Source organism: Saimiri boliviensis, chromosome 6 (genome assembly GCF_048565385.1).
Source record: "Saimiri boliviensis isolate mSaiBol1 chromosome 6, mSaiBol1.pri, whole genome shotgun sequence".
NCBI classification, from domain to species: domain Eukaryota; kingdom Metazoa; phylum Chordata; class Mammalia; order Primates; family Cebidae; genus Saimiri; species Saimiri boliviensis.
This window is the reverse complement of record NC_133454.1, coordinates 14,364,981-14,385,977: the sequence shown is the minus strand read 5'-3', so window position 1 is coordinate 14,385,977 and position 20,997 is coordinate 14,364,981. Positions and strand designations below refer to the sequence as shown.

Genomic DNA, 20,997 nt, shown 5'->3' with positions numbered 1-20,997 from the left:
TTGTTATAATGTCTAAGTTGTACTTCTCATTGACTCTGGTCTCAGGTTTGTGGGGGGCTACAGGGAGGAGTCTTAGGATGGCCCAAGATTTAAACGCCAGTAGGTGGGATGTCTGTCATCTTCATATAATCCCAGCAGTGTGCCATATGATATTTGATTAGGGAGAGTCCCCTCCTTTATAATCTTTATTTCTTTATTTTTAGTGATACCAATTAATTTTCATTTGCTTTACTCTTACTGCCCTCATTTGAATAGATCTTCCTTGATATTTATGAATCTAGCAAAATTCAATCATGGCAGACGCGACCAGGCTTTTAAAATTAAAATTTACACTTAATTAACAAAGACAGCTGTGGATTTTTAATAGGCTATATTTGGTATAATCCTTTTTTAAGAATAAAACAATCCAACCATACTAGAATTTTTTAAAATTTATTTTTAATTTTTGTGAAGACATAGTAGTTGTACATGAGATGTTTGATAGAGGGATATGATGCATAATAATCAAATCATAGCGAGTAGGCTGTCTGCCTCCTCAAGCTTTTATCCTATGTGTTACAAACAATCCAATTTACACTCTTAGTTATTTAAAAATGTGTAATTTATTATTGACTATAGTCACCCTGTTGTGCTATCGGATAGCAGGTCTCATTCTTTTTCTATACCCATTAATCACTCCCACCTCCCCCAATTCCCCACTACTCTTACCACCCTCTGCTAACCATCATTTTACTCTCTATGTCCAAGAGTTAAATGTTTTGATTTTTAGATTCCACAAATGAGAACATGTGACATTTTCCTTTCTGTGCCTGGCTTAAATCACTTAACATAATGATCTCCAGTTCCATCTGTGTTGCAAATGAAAGGATCTCATTCTTTTTTATGCCTGAATAATACTCCATTGTGCATAGGGACCACATTTTCTTTATTTATTCATATTTCAGTGGACACTTAGTCTCCTTCCAAATTTTGCTATTGTGACCAGTGCTGCAACAAACATGGGAGTGCAGATAGCTCGTCAATATATTGATTTCCTTTCTTTTGAGTATATACCTAGAAGTGGGATTGCTGGATCACATAATGGAGATCATCAATTACTATTTTTCCAGAATTTTTAAACCACTAATTTCCTGCTAGTATGTCCTAATAAATAATTTGTAAAGCACAATTATATAATTTCAAATTATTTTGAGTTTTAAAAATGTCATATACAAATATATAATGATGATGTTAACTGTTATTATTCTTGTAAAGAGACAGCCAGGCTTTTAGAAGGGGAAACATAGATGAACAGTCAAGATAGGGAGGACTTTGAACTGCAGAGGATTTTATATCAGTCATTAGGATGCATAGTATTTTGTGTCAGTCATTAGGGACTGAAGAATTATTTGAGTTATCTGGTTGTCTTTGTGAAATTGTTTGATCTATTTATTACTTTTACTCTGTCTTCATATACACTACACTTTTCCTGTGGCCTCATTTCTGTATTTTAATAATTTAGAGGTGGGTTGTGGGAGTTATGAACAATGACTCATTGATTTTCAAAAACTTCTTAATTGCATTCAATATTGCAAAAAGTTCACATAGTTTGTCTTTATATATTTATGTTCTATCTAGTCTGAGGATATAGCATACCCAGTGGGGAAAATGCAGTCATAAAAAGCTTAAATATTAGAAAAATAACTTGTTGATGCACAAGAAGAAAGTCCAATCTCAAGTAAATTTTCTTTTTTTGTGAAAATTCCTAACATAACAGATATTTAAAATCCTTCCTATTGTGTCACTTAACAACATATGTGATTAATGTGTCGTATTTCTGAGTCATCAGACGTTTTTGAGGTTTAAAAATTAAATACGCTGATAAATGCCCAATATATAGCATGGTTCTAGGAAATTATGTTTTGAAAACTTCTGCCATCAACCCAGTATTTTTGGTGGAGAAAGAAAATCAATCCTATAAATATGTGTTTTGGTGCAGAGCTACAGAACCTTTTCCTGTTTCAGTCACAAGTCTAGGTTAAAAACAACAGTTTAAAATACTTTCCAGCAGGCTCAATACAAGGTGTAAGTGCCAAAATAAACACTTAGAATTTTCTGAGAAAAGGGGTTGTTTTTCTCCCAAAAGAAGTACTATCACCAAATTCAGTGTTCTTGGCAGAAGTTAGTTGGAATAGCTCAACAACAGAGGTTTGGTAAATGGCAAAATCAAACAATTTATAAAGTATTACAACCAAACAAGACAATATTAGATTTGTCTGCATGTTAGCTTGTGTTGGGAATGAACAAAGACTATTGTACATAACACTCGGCAGGTCCAATTGCATTTGCATATTTTATTTAAAAATTAAAATTTTTATAAATACATATATTTGAGGACATATTTATTTTATTTATAAACAATTATTTTAAATCTAATTGCATGAAGTTGGATAGTCAAATGATATTGTCTCCAGGACTCCATTTATGGTAACCTCCTTTGAGAAGAGGATAGGGAAGAATTTTATATTTAAAATAAGTCAACTTGTGTTTTTATCCTAATCTGTAAATGGGCAAAAGGGAAATGGGGAAATGAGGCCCACTTTCAATAAAACGTAAATGTGCCAATTTTTTTTTTCAAACAAAGAACTTGAGAAATAGTTTCATAAATATTTTCTAAAGATGTCATAAGATGTGATGGCCATACTATGAATTTACTTAAAAGCAACACGTTTTTTATATTAAAAGCTATGGTTAACATAATGTGTAAAGAAATAACTTACTTTTACATAGCTCTTAATAGTTGTTTAATAGTTATTTTATATATATTATCTTATATGTTATGACCAGATTTTCACATTATACACCACAAGTAAGGCTTATGTTCAAATGGAATCATCCACTTAGTTCTGGTATATAACGTGAAATGCTTCAAAAGCTTGGGCTGGGAAAAGGTAATGTGTGAGGAGAGAGCTCTGGTTCTGGCCAGCTGGTCTGCCAGCCGTGTAGTGAGCCCTCAAAGTGTCTCTTGATACCCATACAGCTATGAATTCTGTTAGGAACTGGATTAGGAGGGAAGGCGAACATATTTTGAGGATGTTTTGAAAGAGCTCTTTGTATAATCTCAATGGGCATTCTTCATAATAGTTTTACCTTCGTTGCTCAATCACCTTGTTACTATTATGCATGCTATTGTCATTGCTGTACCTTAGAGCATTGCTTTTTTCTGTCACTTTTGGCCAAGCAGAAGTCATGTTAAAAACTTTTTAGAAAATTTTGTCTCATGCACACCTCTTGAAATCATTTCTTTCCTTCCAAATCTGTATTTATGGGCAAAGCAGTCTGCATTCATCATAATTTTTCGTTCAGGATTGATTGGGGTCTTCCTAACAGTCATGTGGAAAAAGATACCAGTTTCTTTTGATCACTAACTCTTTTGTTTTAATTAAGAAGCAAAAGAAAGAATCAACAACAAACATCAAAACTATTGCACTTAATACTACTCACACACACAAAATAAAAATGCAACATTTTAAAACATTAATTCATTGATTTTATATTCACCACTAGGTATCTGTCTATGAAGAATATTTGAGAGAAAGGAAGTGTTTAGCATAATGCTCTTATAGATTAATTTAAAATGGTATTGTACAGTCTACTATAACAACTTCGATCCCAGATTAATTTAAAATGGTATTGTACAGTCTACTATAACAACTTCGATCCCAAGCTAGAAATTCTTTCCACATGCCTTTGCAAAGGCAACAAGAAGTCCAGGTTTGTTTTAACATATAGATTGAATGGTTCCAGCTTGTCATAGCAGTTAATCTGTAGACTATATGGGACTGATTCACAGTAGAAACATCGTAAGTAATCTGATATCAACATTGTGCAGCATGGCATTTTTAGTTAGAAACCAGGGCAAGTTAGTTTATTGTTATACTTTAAACATTTAGAAACATTATTTCCTTTTGCCACTTGAGAATTATAATCAGTTATCTCTGAAGGCACAAGTAATAAATGATTTTATTAGTCTCAAGGTGTGGATTTAGTTTATCTATTCGAGAAAACTGGCTGGGCGTGGTGACTTACACCTGTACTGCCAGCACTTTGGGAAGCTGAGGTGGGCAGATCACAAGGTCAGGAGTTCCAGACCAGCCTGGCCAACATGGTGAAACCCAATCTCTGCTAAAAATCAGTGCAAGTTTTTGCTGGGCATGGTGGCACATGCCTGTAATCCCAGCTACTTGGGAGGCTGAGGCAGGAGAATTGCTTGATATGGGACCTGGGAGGCAGAGGTTGCAGTGAGCCAATATCACGCAACTGTACTCCATCCTGGGCTACAGAGCAAGACTCTGTCTCAAAAAAAAAAAAAAAAAAAAAATGGAAAAAGAAAACCACACTGTTTATTGGCTGGACAATCTGCGAGTCTTGAGTGAAAGACATTTGTGATTATTCTTGAATATCTTTATATAAGCATACCTTAGTATATTAGATATAACTTTGGCAGCAGGTAAAAAACTTTTGATCTTGCCCTTTCAACCATTTACTGAGATTTAAGTGAAAGGTCTTTAAATGTTGATTAGGATCTATGTTTATTTTAAAATTTTTAATTTTTATATGTATATATATATATAGCAGGCATATATACTTATGGGTCCATGAGATGTTTGGATCAGTCATACGGTGCATAACTATCACATCAGGATAAATGGTGTATTTGTTGCCTCAAGCACTTGTGTCATTTCTCTGTGTTACAAACATTTTAATTATATTCTTAGTTATTTTAAAATGTACAATAACTTTTTGTTGACTCTAGGCAGCCTGTTGTGCTATCAAATAATAGATCTTATTCATTGTGTCTAAGTATATTTTTGTACCCATTAACCATCCCCACTACCTTCCACCCTGCCCCACCACTACTTTGACCAGCCTCTCGTGACCCTTATTCTACTCTCTATCTCCATGAGTTCAATTGTTTCAATTTTTAGCTTTCATAAATGAGGGAGAACATGTGATGTTTGTCTTTGTGTTCCTGGCTTATTTCACATAAAGTCCTGAGTCCCATCCATGTTGCTGCAAATGACAGCCTTTTTTTTTTTTTAAATGACTGAATAGCATTCCATTGTGTGTATGTACTATATTTTCTTTATCCTTTCATGTGTTTTTGGGCACCTACATTGCTTAGAAATCTTGGCTATAGTGAAAAATGCTGCAACAAATATGAGAGTGCTTGATATCTCTTTGATATACTGATTTGCTTTCTTTTGGGATTATACCTAGTAGTGAGATTGCTAGTTCATACTGTAGTTCTATTTTTAGTTTTTTGAGAAACCTCCGAACTGTCCTCCATAGTGGTTGTACTTATTAACATTCCCAGCAACAGTGTACTAGGGTTCCCTTTCCTTTACATCTTCTCCAGCATTTGTTATTACCTGTCCTTTGGATAAAAGCCATTTTAACCGGAGTGAGATGGTATCTCATTGTAGTTTTGATTTGCATTTCTCTGATGATCAGTGATGTTGAATACCTTCTTATATACCTACTTGCCATTTGTGTGTCTGCTTTTGAAGAAGTGTAATTGCAGTGTAATTTGAAGTTGAGTAATGTGATTCATCCAGTTTTGTTCTTCTTGCTTAGGATAGCTTTGGCTCTTATGGGTCATTTGTGGTCCCATGTAAATTTTATGATTTTTTTTCTATTTCTATGAAGACTGTCATTGGTATTTTGATAGAGATTACATTGAATCTGTAGATTGCTTTCAATAGTGTGGACATTTGAACAATATTGATTCTTCTAATCCGTGAACACGGAAATCTTTTCATTTTTTGGTGTCCTCTTCAATTTCTTGCATCAGTGTTTTATAGTTTTCATTGTAGAGATCTTTCATTTCTTTGGGTAATTCCTAGGTACTTAATTTTATTTGTAGCTATTGTAAATGGGATTGCTTTCTTGAGTTATTTTTCAGATTGTTCACTGTTGGCACATAGAAATGCTACTGATTTTAGTATGTTTATTTTGTACCTGCAACTTTACTAAATTTTGTAGTTCTAATATTTTTTGGTAGCGTCTTTAGTTTTTCCATATCTATCATTTGCAAAGAAGGTTAATTGAACTTCTTTGTTTCCAATTGGAATGCCTTTCATTTTGTCTCTTATCTGATTGCGTTAACTAGGACTTTCACTACTATGTTGAATTACAGTCGTAAAAGTGGGCATCCCTGTCGTGTTCCAGGTCTTAGAAGAAAGGTTTTCATTTTTCTTCTCATTCAGTATGATACTCTGTGGGTCTGTTTTATGTGACTGTTATTGTGTGGAAGTATATTACTTCAATAACCAGATTTTTGAGGGTTTTTTAAAATAATGAAAGTATGTTGAATTTTATTAAAGGCTTTTACAGTGTCAATTGAAATGAGCATATGTTTTTTTTTTTCATTTTGTTTATATGATGTATCACATTAATTTATTTGCATATGTTGATTTGTATATGTTGAACCATCCTTGCATCCCTAGGATAAATCCCAGTTTTTCATGATGAATTATCTTTTTACTGTGCTGTTTAATTTAGTTTGCTAGTATTTTGTTGAGGATTTTTGTATCAGTGTTCATCAGATACACTGACCTGTAGTTTTCTTTTATTGCTATGTCTTTGATTTTGGTATCAGGGTACTACTGTCCTCTCAGAATGTATTTGGAAGTATTCTTTCCTGCTTTATTTTTAGAATAGTTTGAGTAGAATTGGTATTAGTTCTTAATTAAATGTTTAGCAAAATTCTGCAGTGAAGCTAGTGGGTTCTGGGCTTTTCTTTGCTGGAAGACTTTTTATTACAGTTTTGATCTCATCCTTTGTTGTTGATCTATTCAGGTTTTGGAATTCTTCATGATTCACTTTTGGTACATTGTGTCTGTGTAGAAATGTATCTGTTTCTTGAAGTTTTTCCAGTTTATTGGCATATAGTTGATCGTAATAGTTTCTTAGGAGCATTTAAATTTCTGCTGTAATTCAGTTGAATTACATGAGTTTTACTGTCTCCTTTTTCATCTCGGATTTATTTTTTTGGGCCTTCTTTATTTTGCTTAGTTAGTCTGGCTAAAGGTTTGTTGATTTGTTTATCTTTTCAAAAAACTATTCATTTTGTTGATCTTTTATATTTTTTGTGTGTATTTCATTTATTTCCACTTTGATATTTATTATTTTCTTCTGCTAATTTTGGGTTTGGTTTGTTCTTGCTTTTCTAGTTCTTTAAGATGCATTATTAAGTTATTTGTTTAAAGTTTTTCTGCTTTTTTGATATAGGTATTTATTGTTATAAACTTTTCTCCTAGTACTACTTTCACTGAATTTCATAGGTTTTGGTTTGTTGTGTTTCCATTTTCATTTGCTTCAAGAAATTTTTAAATTTTCATCTTAATTTCTTCATTGGTCACTCAGGCGTATATTGTTTAATGTTTATGTGTAGTTTCCAAAGTTCTCTTTATTATTGACTTCCAGTTTTATTCCATTGTGGTCAGAGAAGAGACTTGATATGATTTCAAGTTTTTAAATTTGTTAAGACTTGTTTTATGGCCAAACATATGGTCTTAGGTTCTATTTTTTAAAATATTGCTTAAAAATACACAAGAACCTAGCCTAAAAAAATTAAATTATAAATGGCATTTTGAGGTTAAAAGCTGTATTTCAGAGTTAGGAGATGTGCAGGAATGCAGAGAGTGAATTTGGGATTTGGAGGGGTATACCACAGGTAATAGGGGATGCTGTTACAGTTATCCAGCAGAGAAGTGGTGAGGACTTGACCAAAGCTTAAGGCAATGATATGGTGGACAGTAAGTTTATATGAGGTATGAGGATTGTTGCTGGATGGGGAAGAGGAAAAACACTGGAAGGTAAGCAAATTATAAAATAGGAAAAATGTGTGGAAGTTGAATACAGGTTTTGCAAATACTGAGGCTGAGGTGCGTTTAGGACATTCAGGTAGAGAAATAATAGATACAGTTGGGTATTCAGAGATCAGGTGATAAATCTGGGCCAGGGATAGAAATTTAGGGGTTATTAGCATGTAGATAATAGTTTAAACTGTGCAGGTTGACAGTGTTCTGTAGTGAGAATATGGAGAGTAAGAAAAACAAGTATGGACTGGAGAATCTTGATGTTCAAAGCATAGGCAGTAGGAAAGGAGTCAGTAAAGGAGAGGCTGTAGCAGTGGCAAGAGGCATTATAAATATCTTACTAAATTTAGAGGCTACTATTAGCTGTCACACTAGCTCTCTGACATTTGACAAATTACATAACTTTGCTACACGTCATTTTCTTCATTATGAAAAGTGTAAATTACCATATGGACCTCATAGGGCTGTGAGGATTCAGTCTGACACAGTGTCTTTCAGATGTTTTTGATGTGATCCAAAATGAAAACTGTATTTTATGTACTATGACAATATGACTATATATGCATGTATATATATGTATATAAATTTTCCTGAAAAATACTTAACCTGTCTACATGTAATAAAGTTGGATATTTTCTCTTCTAATTTATTTACTTAAAAAGCTGTGGCTGGGCGGGGTGGCTCACGCCTGTAATCCCAACACTTGGGGAGGCAGAGGTGGGTAGATCATGAGGTCAGGAGTTCAAGAGCAGCCTGGACAACATGGTGAAACCCCATCTCTAGTAAAAATACAAACATTAGCCAGGTGTGGTGGCACATGCCTGTAAACCCAGCTACTTGGGAAGCTGAGGCAGGAGAATCACTTGAACATGGGAAGTGGAGGTTGCCATGAGCTAAGATCACACCATTGCACTCCAGCCTGGGTGACAGAGTGATACTCTGTCTCAAAAAATAAATAAATAAAAAGCTGCTTTGACTCACTGATGGATAACAGCCAGTAATGAGAACACTGAACTAAAATGTATCAACACCCAGAACAGTGAGTGATTCCTTAGCAAAAGCAGAGTTAAGAGTAGTGGTTGTTATTTTTAAACCTAGAATAAGTTGACTACAATACAGAATTTCAGCAATAACACCATTATCTTTATTGTTATTGTTCTAGACGTATCCAATAATGTAAGGGTTAAAAGGTATTCATCTGCAATCTGATGGTCAGTGGTAAGCTGCTAGAGAAATTTCTGTACTTGGGTTTGGGTAGTCAAATAAGCAAATGTGAAATGAGGAAGAGAGTTGAGTTTAGTAAACTCAGGAAGCTTGAGAGAAAAACATAGGGCCAGTTGTTAAAGGATTAAGGGTTTTTCTTTTCTTTCTTGTCCGCTTCCTGCCCTCCTTCTCTCTCTTTCTTAGACTGGAGAGACTAGACTATGGAAAGTTAAAGGGAATAAGAGAAGATTGAAGAAGCAAAGATTGATAAACTGGGGAATGGGAAAGAGAATAGAGTTTAAACTCTGGTCTAAAAGGTCAACCTGTAGGGGTAGATTATTAAAATTGTCTGGGAGAAATTATTACAAGTGATTAGGAGGAAAGTAAAACTGTTTGGAAGCGCTGCAGATGTGTTTAAAGTGAAAGAAGACTGAAAAAAGTAGGAAATAGATTAGAAGTTCTAGCCAGAACAATCAGGGAAGAAAAAGAAATAAAGGGTATTCAAATAGGAAAGGAAGAAGTCAAATTGTCTCTATTTGCAGATGACATGATTGTATATCTAGATGACCCGTCATCTCAACCCAAAATCTCATGAAACTGATAAACAACTTCAGGAAAGTCTCAGGATACAAAATCAATGTGCAAAAATCACAAGCATTACTGTACACCAATAACAGACTTAAAGAGAGCTAAATCAAGAACGAACTGCCATTCACAATTGCTACAAAGAGAATAAAATACCTGGGAATACAACTAACAAATGATGTAAAGGACCTCTTCAAGGAGAACTACAGACCACTGCTCAAGGAAATGAGAGGACACAAACAGATGGAGAAACATTCCATGCTCATGGTTAGGAGGAATCAATATCGTGAAAATGGCCATACTGCCCAAAGTAATTTACAGATTCAACACTATTCCCATCAAGCTACCAATGACCTTCTTCACAGAACTGGAAAAAACCACCTTAAACTTCATATGGAACCAAAAGAGAGCCTGTATAGCCAAGTCAATTCTAAGAAAAAAAAAAAAAAAGCCGAAAAATAATAAATAAATAAATAAATAAATAAATAACAATTAAACAAAACAAAACAAAAAACAAAGTGGGAGGCATCACACTACTAGACTTCAAACTATACTACAAGGCTGCAGTAATAAAAACAGCATGATACTGGTACCAAAACAGAGATAGACCAATGGAACAGAACAGAGGCCTCGGAGGCAACACCACACATCTACAACCATCCGATCTTTGACAAACCTGACAAAAACAAGCAATGGGGAAAGGATTCCCTGTTTAATAAATGGTGTTGGGAAAACTGGCTAGCCATGTGCACAAAGCAGAAACTGGACCCCTTCCTGACACCTTACACTAAAATTAACTCCAGATGGATTAAAGACTTAAACATAAGACCTAACACCATAAAAACCCTAGAAGAAAATCTAGGCAAAACCATTCAGGACATAGGCGTAGGCAAAGACTTCATGACCAAAACACCAAAAGCATTGGCAACAAAAGCCAAAATAGAAAAATGGGACCTAATCAAATTCCACAGCTTCTGCACAGCAAAAGAAACAGTCATGAGAGTGAATCAACAATCAACAGAATGAGAAAAAGTTTTTGCAATCTACCCATCTGACAAAGGGCTGATATCCAGAATCTACAAAGAACTAAAACAGATTTACAAGAAAAAAAAAAACAAACAAGCACCTTCAAAAGTGGGCAAAGCAGGTGAACAGACACTTTACAAAAGAAGACATACAGGAGGCCAACAAACATATGAAAAAATGCTCATCATCACTGGTCATTAGAGAAATGCAAATCCAAACTACATTAAGATACCACTCACACCAGTTAGAATGGCGATCATTAAAAAATCTGGAGACAACAGATGTTGGAGAGGATATGGAGAAATAGGAACACTTTTACACTGTTGGTGGGAGTGTAAATTAGTTCAACCATTGTGGAAGACAGTGTGGCGATTCCTCAAGGACCTAGACATAGAAATTCCATTTGACCCAGCTATCCCATTACTGGGTATATATCCAAAGGATTATAAATCGTTCTACTTTAAGGAAACATGCACACGAATGTTCATTGCAGCGCTGTTTACAGTAGCAAAGACCTGGAACCAACCCAAATGCCCATTGATGATAGACTGGACAGGGAAAATGTGGCACATATACACCATGGAATACTATGTATCCATAAAAAACGATGAGTTCGTGTCCTTTGTAGGGACATGGATGAATCTGGAAACCATCATTCTCAGCAAAGTGCCACAAGAACAGAAAATCAACCACCGCATGTTCTCACTTATAGGTGGGTGTTAAACTATGAGAACCCATGGACACAGAGAGGGGAGCACTACACACTGGGGTCTGTAGGGGACAAATAGGGGAGGGACAGCTGGGGGTGGGGAGTTGGGGAGAGATAGCATGGGGAGAAATGCCAGATATAGGAGATGGGGAGGAGGGCAGCACATCACACTGCCACGTGTGTACCTATGCAACAATCTTGCATGTTCTTCACATGTACCCCAAAACCTAAAATGTAATAAAATAAAAAATTGAAAAAAAAAGTAGGAAATAGAAAAATTTGATGCTTGTAGCTTTCTAAATACATGGTCTTTCTTCAGAGGTAATTTAAGTTCTTATAAAAACAGACATGGACATATATGAAGCCATTATTCCTCAGAACATATATACAGATTAAATGAGGCATTTCTATTATTGACAACCAAACCTGTGAGTTTACAAAAAATGCATTGTTCAATAAAAAGAGTATTGAGATTGTTAGGACTGTTACTTTCCTGAAAACAAATGGAAAAGATGAGAAAACAGGTTTATAGATGTTGTAAATCATTTCCTGTGAGAATACAAAGCTTATTAACAAGTCACATGACTGTGATGTGACTTTCTTTATTGGTAAAAAAAAATTAGCCTGGCTCCTTCCTTTGTTGAGTGTACTCCAGCTAAGAATGAGAAACCTGTGGCAAATCTGTTGTCATTTTTTACCTGACAGTCTTTGAGGTAATTGTGCCCAGATAAAGAAATTATTTCAACATTTTATAACAAATTTATATTGTTTTAGTAGAAGGCAAAGAGAAATATTGTATGGAAAATAGTGTAAACCTAAAATGCAACACTCTAAGGTAAGGACTTAATGGGACACAATCAGGTTAAAAATGGCCAGTTGCCTTTCAAAAACTTGCAATAAAAATGACATTATTAGGTGGTTTTTAAAATGTGAATATTTTGTTTGTTATTTTCACTGACGTCAGGGTTCAAAAGTGGATAACATTTGCATGTTATTAAATCAGTGGAAAACTCACACCACGAATGTTATCATTCATTGCCAGTTGGCTTATTGTAGTTTTACAATAGTTCTCAGAGGTTCCACTGGAACAACCTCTTTATCAATCAAGGTGGTTGTTTGAAGTTAAAATAAAGGATGAGCCATAAATATAAATATATAGCCTGGTTATGCTTCTAACCTGATGTAATTTTAACCTGTTAGCATTGTTAAGGTAAATCAAGTTGGCACTATATAATATTATTTCTCTCTAAGTTACAATTTACCTAAAATCTATTAGTAACAATCGTTGTCTCATGAAAAAGTAAATTTGTTTCATATTTTACAAATTCCTTTTATATTATTGATAATTAATAATTCTTATAAATTCAGTTTATTCTTTAGAAGTTATGAGAAATGAAAATAAATTATCGTTGTTTTGAAAATGACTGTCCACAAATTTTAAAAAAGCATTTTTCAATAAAGCATTTCTGTTTTGAGCAAGAAGTGTGCCTTGTATCTAACAGTCTGCTACCTTTGTAGAAGTCTCAGCACATCACACATTCATACCTAAAAGAAATAATCATTATAAATTTCTAATAACAGTGATGAGTCTTTAAAATAATTTGAGTATTTATTTCCTTGACAATGTCAGTAATAGCTTATTAGTATTGGTGATTATTGGAGGGAGTTTTAGGTAAAACAGTACCTAGTAAATGTTTGAATGAATGATACTCAGTTTAAAAAAAATTAAGGATTAAAAGTAAAATTTTTAGCCTTTCAGAGTTTTCATTGACTTAATTAAAAACATACACGTGTTTTAGGAGGTTCGTGGTAGAATAGAAGTTATACAGTCTCCAATGCCACACATAAACAGACCCCTCTTTAGGTTTTGGCTCTACCACTTACAAACTTACGGCCTTCAGTAAGATACTTGGCTTCTTTCATCTTAAATTTGTCATTGATAGAATGATCCCTGTGGCTATGAAAACTTAGAACAAATAATCCTACAAGAACATAATATTTTAAAACATTATTTATGTTTCCAAGCCCATCTTTAAAAGTTATTCAACCTGTAAATGAATCTATAAAATATAGTTGAAATACAGTGCCAATGGTATTATAGAAACAAATAATACTTACGATAATATTTCTTTGGGAGAATACATTGATGTCCAGCATGTTAGCACTAAAGCAAAAGGACTGGGAATTACCCAGATTTGAATTACTTCACATAGTCCCCTATTTGGAGCGAGTTCAACATGTGGGGAGTGGGGAGTGACGGGACAGGAGGATAGAATTGGAGATCTTAGGGCGAGAATGGTTAAAAACAAACAAATGGCCTGGTGCAGCGGCTCATTCCTGTAATTCCAGCACTTTGAGAGCCGAGGCAGGAGGATTACTTGAGCCCAGGAGTTCAAGACCAGCCTAGACAACATAGGTAGACTCCCATCTCTACAAAATATAAAATAACAAAACTAAATAGGTTAATACTACAAATTGAGGAGCCAAAGGATTGAGTTTATGATTTAAAGTGGGGCTTTCCCTTTCATTCCTCTTCTTTCCCACCTCCATTTCTTCCCCACTCTGAAACCATTCTACTAGAGAGCTTTGCAACAGCACAATAAAAAGGACTGAACAAAAAGGGATCTTGGAGTATAGGGTGGAGATCAGCCCTTCAGGGCAGGGAGGGGCTGGGAGGAAGAGGGCAGGGCAAAGTAACAAATGTGTTGGTTCTGAATTTGCAGAGCAGCAAAATTCTGCCATCCTTCTCTCCATTGCCAGCCTCACTCTAACTAATTGTTAGTCGATATATCCATTGAAAACTGGATTTCAAAAGCTAGAAAGATTAAAATGAGTGATGAATGAAGCCAAACAAGGTATCCTCTTATTCTTCATGATTCAGATCTTTCTGGACATTGTGTTTTATTGTAACTCAATAAAGGCACAGGTCCTCTCAAAATATCTGCAAGAACTGATCATGGTGGCACATGTCTACAGTCCCAGTTACACAGGAGGCTGAGAGAGGAAGATTGCTGGAGCCCAGAAATTCAGGGCTGTAATACACTGCGATTGTGCCCGTGAGTAGCCACTTTACTTCAGCCTGGGCAACATAAGGAGAATCTTGTGTCTTGGGGGGAAAAAAAGTATCTACGAGCACTTTAAAAAATTTTTATAGCCAAACAGCTGTCATGCAGCTGGCCTTCTTTCTTTATAGTTGACTGTTTCTCTTCCTGCCTGTAAGGGAGAAAGTGAAGGTGAAGAGGAAGCAGGGTTAAGAGGAAATTTTTGCTAGAAGCAGTAAGGTAAGAGGAGGTCTTCAGTATTTATCTGGAGTAGCCCTTTGTATTTAAAGGATGTACATTCATTTTGTGTGTATCTTCGACGTAGTTATAAGACATTTTCCCAGAATTTGCTAGTATATCATCTGCTTGATAAATGACAAAACTGGGAATAACTTTTCAACTTTATAATGAAATACATTGATGTTTCTATTAAAAACATTGGAATCTATTAAAAACATTGACCTCAAAACCTGCTTATTACCCCGTGTGTAGGTTACTCCCTGTCTCCATGTAAGGACAGTCTTTTAAAATGTGGTTTGAAGTTATAAACTTACTTGAATTTACTTTTAAATTAAATATCACTTTATGTTTAAATATTATTAGAGGATCCATTATATTAGCCAAAATAAGTGATTCCAACTATATAAACTTATACACCTTTATACCTCAGTTATAATTACAACTAATTCCATTTCATTTAGGCTTGAGATATAAATATAACCTGATTTTGAAAATATGAGACTAAGTTATTTGGAATAAGATATAATTTGCAAATTATAAATATAGAAGTGGGAAGCTGTTTGCTATGAAAAGATAAAATGCAGATACCTTAAAGAATTAACTTTTGGGTTTGTTTACTTAAATTATGTTGTAATATGTAATATGGGTCGAAAGATTTTTTTTAATTTGGGAATTTATGATGAATATAAAAAGATTCATTGAGAATTAGGAAACTTTGTATTAAGACATGATGCCCAGTGAACTAAAGGCAATAACTGGAGTTTTGTAGAGCATTTTACAGGGCAATAGCCTCAAATTAAGATTATATTAGAATGATTTTTTACGGGCAAAAACATGTTTTTTGCTCATTATGGAAAAATGAGCAAATATGACTAAACAAAATAATAATAATTATCACCCATAATTTCTTCTTTAAGAGATAAATAACTACCAACTTTGTCTTTTAGTCTGTTGGCTGCGCCTCTCTGTCTGTGTGTCCTGCTTGCCCTCCCTCTTCCTCTTTCCCTCCCTTCTTTTCCCGTTTCCTTCCTTCTGCCTTTACTTCCTTCCTCTCTCCTTCCACATATTTATGTGGGTGTGTATATGTCTTTCAGCTTCCCAGATGACAATATATCATGTAGGCTACATGTTTATATGCCTTTGTATTTCCATATAAGCCATAGAAATGGATTCTGATACTAATCTTCAATTCTTCACTAAGAAACTGGTGATAACTCTTAGCAATGTGAATGTGACTAAATATCCAAACGATGTCTTTTCGAGTTCTGGAATCCTCTTTTGTATGCTAAGATGCTCCTTCTTGTTTAAGGAGAACTATTACTAATCACAGAAAGTTCTTAGACGAGATTTTGCTGATACAGATCCTCAAAGTTGAAGCAGTTGTATTTAACTGTTTGCTTTACCACTTGCGAGGTGCTGTAACTCACTGTGTCTTTCTCAAACCTCTTTCTTTCTGTTATTTTTTATTGTTTAAGTTCTGTATCAGAGATAATCAAAGGACACTGTAGTGTAGTTGAGAGGGAACTCTGGAGTCCAGCTGTGTTAGTTTAAATTCTTTCTCCGTCTTACTTGTTTTGTGACCTTGGGTAAGTTACATAGTCTCTCTGTGCCTCACATTTCTCGTCTTCAGTGGGATAATAATAGTACTTACCTCTTGGGGTTACTATATTGAATGTCTACTTTATAATAAGCACTCAATAAATGTTAGTTGTTTTTGTTATTTAAATCTGAGCTGCAAAGATCACATATTATATAATAATGTTTACTGAAAATTTCCAGAATAGAAAAATCTGTATAGATAAAAATTAGATTGGTGGCCTAGGGGCGTTGGGGGGTATAGGAATGACTACTAATGGGTGTGGGTTTTTTTAGGGGTGATGAAAATGTTCTAAAAGTAATTGTGGTGATGGCTGTACAAGTCTGAGTATACCAGAAACCACTGACTGATACACTGTAGGCAGTGAATTGTGTATTATGTCAATGATATCTCAATAAAACAGTGAATATATTTTTAAATATAAGTCTGGCACATTCCTGAACAATATTAAGTCACAGATTGCCAGATACAAACTGTGACCACAAGCACATACTTCCTATATCATATGTACATCTAGGTCACTTGCTAAGAATAAATTCCAATTTAGTTTGAATAGAAATCACGTTTATAGTCTTTAGAAATATAATCAGTTAATAACTTGATTATATTTGGAGCATATATTATATATATTACATTTGATTATATATTGATATTGATTATATTTTGCAGAACAATGATTTTACTGTGTTTTGTGTTAATTTTGGGAAAAAGGCTTTTTTTTCTGTTGGAATCACTTTTAATATTTAAATACAAAAAGTGAGCACTGGCTTCTGTTTTTTTAAACACCCACACAGGTCTAACAGCCAAAATGTGCAGAGGAAATGAGCCCCTGCTCTGTCTTCCATAGTCCCCATCCTGTGACGGAAGCCGCAGCCAGTCTCTTTCCTCTTATGCACAGGGGTTCATAGTAGCCACTTTACACTACAGTTGTAAGGCATTTTGTCTGTTTCACATTGTGTGCATGTTCCTCCCTAACAGCTCCAATCTTTAAGAAAGAAAAAAAAAGGAAGCAGTCATTAATCGTCAGGAGCACATCCCTCCCACTGGCATCAGTTCCTACTCCACAAGGGGAAAGTGAGGTCTTCCAGTTAGGAGAAATTTTGTGAAAGCAGTATGTGGCAAGAGCTGGAATAACCATGGCTGTACTCTGGTATCAGAGCGAAGACAGAAGTCAGTTAGGATAGCGTGGAGGCCACAGTTGCAAGTCTCTCCACGAGAGTGCCAGGAGAATTCCCCCCACCAGGTTTAGATAGATGAATGTGCCAAAGGTAAAAAAAAACCCCAAAGAATCAGCAGTTCAAACACTATTGATTTTCAAACTTCTCCCGCCGGGACAGCTCATACACGGCAGTAACAATCTAGATCTTTCCAGGAAGTGAAGGTAGAGACCCTGGTATTCCTCCTGAGAGCCCTGTTTCCTGGTATTCCTCCTGAGAGCCCTGTCTTAGGGACTGCTGCAGTTGCTGCTGTTGATCCATTTGCAATGGGAATAACCAGGATTATAAAGGAAGTGGTCCCAATCCACAGCACTGCCGTGGCAAACCTGTACATTTTCTGAACCACAAAGAGGGTGAGATCAAAAGTGGCTTCAGCTCCCAACCGGACCGTCTTCTGAAACATCTTTATCAGGCCCCATAGTCTCTCCAACAAGGTCTCACTCAGCTGCTCCTCTAGCTCATCCTCAGTCTTCTCTGCATTGCCTTTTGGGAACAATTTGTCCGGGAACAGGGGTTCCTCTGGAACGGCAGTGACCATGGCTGTAGGGGACACTGGAAGCAGGAAAATGATAGGGAAAAGGTATTTCAAAACCACTGTACCAGCCATGGATAATTTTTGAAATGAATGGTAACACAGAAGGAAATTTTATGTGTGTGTGTGTGTGTGTGTGTGTGTGTGTGTGTGTAGAAAGAGAGAATACACACACGCACACACACAATGTATACATAATATCATGTCACTTTTCCTCCCTTTCCATGGTCTATTTTAGACATTTTAAGAATTATCATAGATAGCACAAATGGGAATTATTTGGCCTCATTACCGTCTACATCCTTAAAACTTCAAATAAAATATCCATATTTGGAGCCTTCTTTTTTATGTTGCATAGTTTCAGTGAATGAGTTCACTGGGAGAGAAAGTACACCATCTACATACAAACTCAGCTAAAATTCACAGCAAAACAGAATATTTTTCTGCCATTATCGATTTTCAGCAGATTTTGTTTCAAATGTGTGACGGAGTCACTGAGCCAGGAAAGTGTTTACCTGCAAAGTGAGCTAATAGAAATGGGAGAAGCTTTTAAGTTCTAAAATTTCAGTCATTTCTGTCTAGTGTCTTCCCTAGAGGAAGGAAAAAGTGGGTCTCTTTCCTTTTTTATTTTCCTTTGTTAATCACAAAGCCTCTTTGTACTTGATGTTGAGTGAGTGCAGGCTGTTTATCATGTTCCTGTCATCCTCAAATGCAAAATAAAAAGAGGAAGAGAACACAGCTTTGGGTTTGCAAGCTTTGTGACAGCTTAGGACCTCTGAAACTCAGCTGCTCTCAAATGCTTTCTAAAGTGATTTGATTACTGAAATGGATTATGCAATTTTTATGGTTTTGAGCTCTTTGGGCATATTCAGAACAAGAATTATATTAAAAATCAGACAATGGAAAACAATTGAGCTTATCGGGTTAGATTTATTATCATGAAAGCATCAAATTCTAGTATTGGAAACAGAATTATTATCTTAACTTCTGTTTCTTCCTTGAATGTTAAAAAATGTTTGTTGTATTTGATCATTCCAAATTCTAATAATGTGGATGAAACTTCCTTGCAGGGTGTCATTGTAAGATATTTCAGGGATTCTTATGAAAGATAAGGCTTTCCTTATCTCACTTTTGAAAACCACCAGCAGCTTTTACTGGTATGAAACACATAATGACATTTATTATAGCAAGCATCACTTGCTAAAATTACTTGAATGCTAAGAAGTTTATAATCATTAAAGTTTTTGGTCAGTTTCCTGAATTTATTATCTATTTCTTTTGGATTTGTATTATATGTCTTATAATTTTTGATTACATTGTAAGTATTAATAAAAACTGTGTGAGAAAATATAAGTTGGACTGATGGGGCTTTTACCTTCTTAAAAGAAATAGGCCTAATAAAATAGGGCATTAATTTTTTACTGTTCTTTGAAAAAACAAATAGTACTGATAAGGATGAAAAAGAAAGGTTTTCTGATCAAATGAGGTATTTCTCTTTATTGATTCTTAATACCCAGTTGTTGTTAATAAACTGTTACAAGTTTAAATGTCTGATATAAGGGCTGTAAGGCAGTTCCCGAACTTTAACATACGTCTTTTAAAAATTCAGATTATGATTCAGGAGTTCTGGGGTGAGATGTGAGCTTCTGTAGTTCCAGCATGCTCCAAGGTGATGCTAGTCCTGGTCCTCGTATCACACTCTGAATAGCAAAGCTGTAAGTCACATCAAGAAATAACTTATGTAATTGTCTTTAAAATCTATACTTTTAAGAAATTCCAGAGAATTTAATTCCACTGCTCCTCTTGGTACCCTATTCTAGTAGTTCATAAGTAGAGAGACTCAAGACATTTTTCTCAACGTCTTCAATTTCTGTAATGAGGGAATTTTCTCAGTTAAAACAGAAAACAGCTATTCATATAATTGCTTTAGAAGGTCAAAGATTATCAGGTTTCTTTTCCCTCCCTCTTACTTTCTTCTCAGCGCCGACTTCCTTTAATATTTCCATATGTATATTTTGCCAAAATACATATCCTGCCTTGATTTATTGCCTAGTTTTAAGTACAAATCATCTATGTTAGATGTTAGTTAGAAATTGCAAGTCTGTTACAGTAGATGAATTGATAAAATGAGACTTTTCTTATCCAAAATTTCTCATGAATTAATGTGTGAAACAAAAAAATGAGAAGTCTCCTTTGTTTCTTTTTAAAAATTTTATTAATTGTTTAAATAATACCGTTTCATTGAAAAATTCAAACAGTGCAAAAGTATAAATAATAAAAATGGAAAATTCCCACACCTTTATCTACCTCCCTCTTTGTACTTCTCTTTTTTTAGTTGAAACCCTATTAATAGTTTGCATATATTCTTCCAGAATGTTTTATTTATTTTTATTTTTTGAGATTCTTTCATTTATGCTGGATTGCGGTGTCATGGCTCACTGCAGCCTCAAACCTCTGGCCTTAAGCAGTCCTCCCACCTCAGCCTCCCAGGTAGCTGGGACCACATGTGTATGCACCACCATGCCTGTGTCATTTTTTATTTTTATTTTTTAGAGGTGGTATCTCCCTATTTTGCTTGGGGTGGTCTCGAACTTTTGGGCTCAAGGAAACGGACTACCTTGGCCTGCCAAAATGTTGAGACTGTAGGCGTAAGCCACCAGGTCCAACACAGAATTCTTTCTATATATACCTATGTTTATATTTTTAAAAATGAGATCACACATTTTATATTGCTCTGTGGTGTTTTTCTATTTAATAATACATCTCAAGATTCTATCCAAATGTCAGTACATATAGGTCTACTTCATTGTTTTTAGGGGCTGCAAAAAAAATCTATAAGCCGGGCGCGGTGGCTCAAGCCTGTAATCCCAGCACTTTGGGAGGCCGAGGCGGGTGGATCACGAGGTCAAGAGATCGAGACCATCCTGGTCAACATGGTGAAACCCCGTCTCTACTAAAAATACGAAAAATTAGCTGGGCATGGTG

General features: G+C 35.1%; 1 protein-coding gene across 8 annotated transcripts in view; it reads left to right on the top strand.

The window, feature by feature from the left end:
- TMEM135 (transmembrane protein 135) overlaps positions 1-20,997 on the top strand; it is a 369,409-nt gene that overhangs the window by 277,931 nt on the left and 70,481 nt on the right. The gene's annotated exons all lie outside the window — the stretch shown is intronic.